Raw genomic sequence first — 6418 nt, 5'->3', positions numbered from 1 at the left:
TAAAAACTAAATATGTGTCTAATTTATTTTTATAAAACACAAACAATGGTAAGTAACCTTTTTATAGATGCAAATGTATATATTATTATATGAATATGTGAACCCACAGGAAAACATGAAAATGTGTAAATTATGGTGTTATGGCTTTTGAAGAATGAGGAAAAATAGGGAGGAAGCAAATAATAATGATACAGACTAAAATTATTTATGAAAACATGTATATATATGTATGTCTGAAAAATTAAAAATAAACTAGAAAGGCTTTTCTTGAAACATCCAAGCCCCTCTAATAAAGACTGAGCCCTTTATAATTGCTCAATAAATATCAAAACCCTATTTTTTTTTTTTTTTTGCTCTATGTTACTTGCTTGCCCAAACTAAACATTTACTAAACTAATATAAATGGCATAAACAGAGGTTGGCAAATGATAGCCTGCTGGCACCATCTGTTTTCTTCCTTCCTTCCATTCCCTCTTTCTTTCTTTCTTCTGAAGGTTCACCAGCAAAGACTGGCTTTTATATTTTTAAATAGTTAAATATTTTTGGTTATATATGTACTTGCACCCAATATGTTTAATTTTGCTTTTTGGCTCATAAGGCCTAAAATATTTACTGTCTAGACTTTTAGAAAAAAGTTTTCCAATTCCTGCTATAAAATTCAGCAAGGCAAGGCATTTTCAGTGAAAAAGGCATATATATGATCAAATGGTGAAAGAAAATATATCACAAGTTGTGGTAATTTAAATATAAATTACAAATAGATGTAAGAAAATTGACCTATGAAATATAGACCATTAATTGGCCAATAACTATGAAAGTAATTCAATGCCATATTAAAAATGGTTCTCTATCTTCATTAAAAGTTTTGAATTAATGCAAGTTTTAGGCAAGTTCAGTCAAGACTTCAAGAAACGGATGCTTTCTTTACTATTTTAACCATTTCAGAACATACAAGTAATGGAAGGTTACTATAGCACAAACATAATTTTGACACCAAAAGTTGACAAAAATTGCATGGAAAAATAAATTTGAAGGCATATATAAATGTAGTGTTAACTGAAAAATTAGGTCATTATTTCTATCAGCAATTTTGTCCCAAGCATTTAACCAGTCTTTAAGAAGTTCAAAACTTTCCATCATTCCATTGTCTTTCTGTCCTCTTCTGAGACCTCCAGACTCTTTCAACCTCTTCTTGTTACACAGTTCCAAAGCTTCTTCCACATGTTTAGGTATCTTTATAGCAACACCCCACTCCTCATTACCAATTTTCCATGTTATTTGTGTTGCTATGAAGGAATGCCTGAGACTGGGAAACTTATTTTTAAAAAGGTTTATTTGGGCTCACAGTTCTGCAGGCTATATAAGAAGAGTGTTATTTGCATCTGCTCCTGGTAAGGCCTCAGGAAACTTACAATCATGATGGAAGACAAAGGGGGAGCAGTTGTGTCACATGGAGAAAGAGGGAGGAAGAGAGAAAGGGAGGGAGTGCCAGGCTCTTTTAAACAACCAAATCTCACATGGAATCATTACCTTGGGAAGGGCCATTGAGCCATTCATGAAAAATCCACCTCCATGATCCAAACACCTCCCACCAGGTCCCACTTTCAACACTGGGAGTCACATTTCAAGATAAGATTTGGAGGTGACAAATACCCAAACCATATCATGGTCTTTTTCATATACTGTATTGATTTATTTAAAAACAAATTTATTTCTAGTAAATAGGACTTATTAATGCAAAACTACAATATTGCTAAGCTTAAAAGGTTGAGAAACAATTATAGAGAAAACATGAGCTATTATTTTCCGTGATAGAAAACATGTCATTTATCTGTTCTACCTCTGGTTGTGCTTTGCAAAATCAAATTTCACTTATTCTTTTATGATGGCATAAAGTTACTGCAGTATTCTTTCTTTTTCCTAGACATATTTTTTTAAACTATTTGATTCTTATTTGTATAATTACTATGTCTCAATAAAATCTTCTTGGCTAAATTAATAGGGTTACTATGAGATTTTTTTCTAAATGATTTGTCTAAGATTTTTATGTAGATTGGTGAAAGCCCTGGATAACTAAGGTATATTGTATTTGATAACTGTACTTGTCTTCATTTTGATTGGAGGGTGCAAACTTTGAATGTTACTTTTTAAAAAGTCCCCATTTAAGTGTGTGTGTGTGTGTGTGTGTGTGTGTGTGTGTGTATGTGTGTGTCTCATAAATCTTTGGTAATAATTTGATGAAATTACTTTGATAGTCTATTAATAGTGACATTTCTAGAGCAAAGCTAGGTTATAAAAGAGTGGGGAATTCCCTTCTTATGGAAGATTCTGGGAAAACAGGTGCACGCATGGCATGTGAAACAATACCCTTGAAAAATAAGATTCTAATGTACTCACTTATTCAAATTCAAAGATTTATTATCTTAGATCAAAGCACTTTCATCTCTTAGAAGGCACTCATGGTGCCAGCTGGTTATAATTTTTAGTCACAAAGATTTTAGAAGAATCTATATTCCTTGAATGTAGTGTAGTTTATTTCCAGATAACAAATATCCAGGACTTTTCCTCCATGTCACTTCCATTTTACAGTAAATGTTTTGTCTGTGTCACTTTAGTCTTTTGGATAAACTTCACAGGAGTTGGCACAAGGAATCACATTAATTGTCCATTTAATCTAATAGCCGTCTCTGGCAGAAGTCCATTTATGCTGTTTCAGAGGCAGACAAAAATATGAACCATAATGCATCCAACCAATTGGAGATTACAAGATTAAATTTGCTGAGAAAGGAACAGTGGATTGCGAACTTTGATCAGCCATTTAAAAGGATTAATTGGTTTTACTGGCATTTAAAGGCATGCACGCAGCTCTCACAGCAACTTTGAGTGTCTGCATATAGCCAGCATAAAAGTAGCATGAACATATAATTTTCTCAAGGAATTAAACCTATAAAATACACCTTTATTTCCATTTGTGATAGATTTAAATAAATTATTTTAGGCATGTGTGTCTAGTACCAGTGTGTACAGTATTATTCTAATCATGTACAGAATGATCCTACCAGGCCCATGCCTTATATTAGTCAAGAACCTTGAGACTCAAAGTGTGGGTTGTGAACCAGATGCATCAACGTTATCTGGCAAGCTATTACAAATTTAGAATACCAGGTTTCACCTTTGACATACAGAATCAGAATTGGCACTGAGATTTTAACAAGCTACTTGAGTGTTTTGTATGCCCAATAATGTTCCAAAAACACTGTTCCATGGGATACAACAAAAATAATACTTAAGAATAGTTGCTGGTTCCCTACATTTTCAAAGAACTGAATAGAGGTATAATTGGCAGAATTCTCTTAAACTAAAAATCATTTTTCATAGACATTTGATATGTATTATGTTATCTTAGTCAAGTCCTTTATTTTAGTGATGGCCAGTTCCCTTGATATCTAAGCAAAATAATAAGATTCATCCTGTATTCTGTTCAAAGTGACTGAAAGAATAAAATGAGTATTCTGTCTTTTCAGGCTTCTTTAATCTGAAGTAATTCCTCCGTCTTTTCTTGACTTTCAGCATTTTCATACTTTGGGATGTTGTAGAACAACTATTTTGTGAAATGTCTTTTAGTTTACCTTTGTCTAATATACCCTCATTATTAAATTCAGGTTATTCATCTTTAGCGAAAATATTAAAGTAGTGATGCCATCTCTTATTGCATTCTCTGAACTGGTTCATGATTTCAACTTGTCTCATTACTCGTGATGTTACCTTTGATCACTTAATTAAGGCAATATCTGCCAGACTTCTCCTATGTGAAATTAATCTGGTTTTCTTTGTAAATAATAAGTATTTTGAATAGAGATGTTTGAGACTACCAAATCTTTTCTCCATTAACTTTATTTATGCAAAATATAATTTTTATTCAATAAGTAATCATTCATTACTTTTATTATTTATTTTAATACCCCAATTTTCCTATATTTACCCACTGGGAGCCCTGTAGAAAGAAAGTGGCTTTTATATTCTTTTTGAATTTGCCTATCATTCTTTGAGAACTTCCTTATTTGTTGGCATAATAAGATATTACCGGTTCATCTCATACTTACCCTGCCCCAGTCCTGGAGGCACTGTTTCCTCCAGGAGCTGCAGATTTGTGGGTGGAGAGTGACATTTGACTCCAAAATCAAGGTTCTGATTATGCTCATTGCTACTGAGATACTGAAATATTGCTGCTCCCAGGCCAAATGTGTAGATGAAATTAGGGAAAATATATATTATACACACACACACACACACAAAAAAAATACATACATGCACCTATGTATATGTGTGTGTATATATATGTGTGTATATATATGTATGTATATACACACATGCACACATATACACACACACATACACATACATATACATTAACATACACACAAAAATTCCTTTATTTGGCCACCACTTCAACTGTCCTTCACAGAGACACACTCTTCTTTCCGCTGAGGATTCTGGACATCTCATACCAGAACACGGCTCTATCTGCCTGTCCTTCATAGATGTCCTTTTCATCCCAAGCAGGCCTCCCTTCCCACAGCCACTTCCTACATAGATGCCTCATCACTCTGCTCAGGCTCCGATACCCCACTGTTAATCACTACTTCTGTCATTCTCCTATAAGGATGCCCTTTGGGGCTCTGATACCTCATACTACACTACTGTAGCTCCCAATCCTGCCTCACTGTGGAGATATCTATCTTATTCAAATCCAACCAAAACATTCTGTACCCAATATAGCTTGAACGTCCTTAATCTAAAAATTCAAAATCTGAGCTACTTGAAAAGCACTATTCCATGGGAAACTTTTTGAGGACCAAATGGAAAATTTATACCTGATCTCATGTGATGGGTCACAGTCAAAACTCAGTCAAGACTGTTTGATGTATAAATTATTTCAAATATTGCATAAAATTAACTTCAGGATATATATAAAATGTGTATAGAAATAAATGCATTTTGTTATTAGACTTGGTTCCCATACCCAAGATATCTCATTATATATAAGAAAATATTCCAAAATTCGAAAGAAATCTGAAATCTGAATCACCTTTGATAATAAACATTTAGGATAAGGGATACTTACCCTGTATTTTACGAAGGGAAGAGAAAGAATGGAAGTATAGGGAAGGAAAGTGTAATGCCCATTTTCATGTGTTAACTGGAGGGGTCTACAGTTCCCAGCTATTTAATCAAACACTAATCTAGGTGATACTGTAAATATATTTTGTGATGTGATAAAAGTTCATAATCAGCTTACTTCAAACAAGAGCAATTATACTAGATTTTCTGGGTGGACCTGATGGAATCAGTTGAAAGACCTTAAGAGCAGGGCTGAGGTTTCCCTGAAAATAAAAGATTTTGCCTGTGAACAGCAGCTTCAGCTCCTGCCCCAATGCTCCAGCCTACCCTCTGGATGGCCTGCCTTATATGCTCAGACTTCCTTAAACAGCCCACAATCACATGCACCCATTTCTTGCAATAAATCTCTTAGTATATATCTCCTGTTCCTTCTGCCCCTCTAGTTGAACACTGATTGATACTGGAAAGAAGGAGGAGAGGAAAAGAAAGAGAAAATATACAATTATCATTTTTAAGGAAGCTCACGGAGAAATATATAACTCTAATTTTCTCTTTTCACTTGGGATGACAAAAGAGAGTAGAAAAATATAACGTATGAGGGGCTTAAGTATAAGGAAGGATTTCCTTAAAGGTTAAGAAACAAAAGGATGGTTGATGGTTAATTTCGGGTGTCATCTTGACTGGATTATGGAATACACAGAGAGCTGGGAAAGGATTATTTATTCTCAGTTCTTCAGTAGGTACCGAGCCCATCCCTTTTCTGCTGAAAGGGAAACCCAGGAGCTTTTGCATTTAATTAAAATGATTGGACTACCTCAAGTGTGTCTTTGAAGATGCTTCCAGAAGAAATTGGCATTTGAGTCAAGGGTCAAAGTGGGGAACACTGGCCCTCAGTGTGGGCAGGCACCATCCAATCAGCTGGATTCTCAGATAGGAAAAAAAAAAAAAAAAAAAAAAAAAAAAAAAAAAAAAGGCAGAGAAAGGGCAAATTCTTGCTCTCACTTTCAGAGTTGGATTGCCTACTTTCTTCTGCCCTTGGACATCAGAACCCCAGGTTCTCTGGCCTTTGGACTCAGGGGCTCATACCAGCAGTTCCTTCAGGATCTTGGGCCTTTGGCCTGGAATGAAAGCTACACCATTGGTTTCCATGGTTCTAAAGCCTTTAGGCTTAGACTGATCCACACTACCAGCTTTCCTGCTTCCTCTGCTTGTAGATGGCCTATTGCCATAATCTGGATGACTGTCCCGTCCAAATCTCATGTTGAAATGTGATTCCCCAGTTTTGGAAGTGGGGCCT

The sequence above is a fragment of the Rhinopithecus bieti genome, unplaced genomic scaffold (assembly GCF_001698545.2).
Source record: "Rhinopithecus bieti isolate Rb0 unplaced genomic scaffold, ASM169854v2 scaffold_11276, whole genome shotgun sequence".
In the NCBI taxonomy this organism is placed as follows: domain Eukaryota; kingdom Metazoa; phylum Chordata; class Mammalia; order Primates; family Cercopithecidae; genus Rhinopithecus; species Rhinopithecus bieti.
The sequence above is the reverse complement of the archived record's forward strand: the minus strand, read 5'-3'. Positions refer to the sequence as shown.